The 962-nt window shown below is 42.4% G+C and overlaps 1 protein-coding gene across 1 annotated transcript in view; it reads left to right on the top strand.

Annotated features, from left to right (window-relative positions):
* Positions 1 to 962, top strand: part of LOC104620372 (rho GTPase-activating protein 39-like) — a 19,141-nt gene that overhangs the window by 3,778 nt on the left and 14,401 nt on the right. The window lies entirely within an intron of this gene.

A 962-nucleotide genomic window follows, 5' to 3' on the forward strand; every position in this document is an offset into this window, starting at 1 on the left:
CTCTGCATCTCTTCTGATGATAACAATCCTTCAGCGTGAAAAGTGGCTATATATTTTAACCCTTTGTTTTGTCTTTTCTCCTGTTTACTAGTCCACAACCTTTCATGAAGAAACTTGGCAAAGCTCCGTGACCATTTCAAATTGTTCCAGTAGACCTATGAGGTGTAACTTTTCTCTAAAAGGCAGGCTGACACCTCCCAACTCCATCAGATATATATATGTGCTTTCTCTTCTTTATTGTAACTTCTGATCAATAGGGCCTTGCTTTCACCTGGAACTCTTTTTTAAAAATGATGTCACATTCCCGCGTTTTCCAGTTTTCAGGCACAGGAACAGTTTGAGCTTACATGACTCACAAGTTACAGTTAATAGTTCAGCAGTTTCATTTCACAGCCTCTTTAGACTTGTTGTAAGAAAGACCACTACCTGGTCTTCAGGATGTGTTACACCTCATTGCATTGACAGGGAGAGCTGAGACTTGATGTCTTGATTATGCACAAGAGATAGTGCATTGAGGGTAGGCTGTGAAGAGCCTTGAAAATGAAGAAAAGTAATTCATGTGTGGTAGGATGGAGAAGGAGAATAAAGTGGAAGATGTAAGGAGATGGATGTTGTGGTAAAGGCATGAGTCAACAAATACTCTATTTGCAGAAATGCTCTGAGATGTAAGAGTCCAAGTAAGGAGGGGAGGAAATTGCAGAGAATACAGCAGCAAAATTGCTGCCTCGCTTGAAAATGGCAGTGTGTGGCTTGAGTCAGCAGCAATGTCCTGTGCTGGGCCTCTGTGTTGGAGAGGAGAAGTGGGAGACAAGGAAATGCATTATCTGAGGAGGGTGGGCAGAAGTTCTAGGACAAGCTGAGCAGAGGTACTGTCAGCACAAAGATAATAAATGGGTAGCTGTGTGAACAAGATTTGAGAGATAAACTCCAGAGAGAAGAGGAGAGAACCAAGAGCCTGCTGA

The sequence above is a fragment of the Phaethon lepturus genome, unplaced genomic scaffold (genome assembly GCF_000687285.1).
Source record: "Phaethon lepturus isolate BGI_N335 unplaced genomic scaffold, ASM68728v1 scaffold38014, whole genome shotgun sequence".
Lineage (NCBI taxonomy): Eukaryota > Metazoa > Chordata > Aves > Phaethontiformes > Phaethontidae > Phaethon > Phaethon lepturus.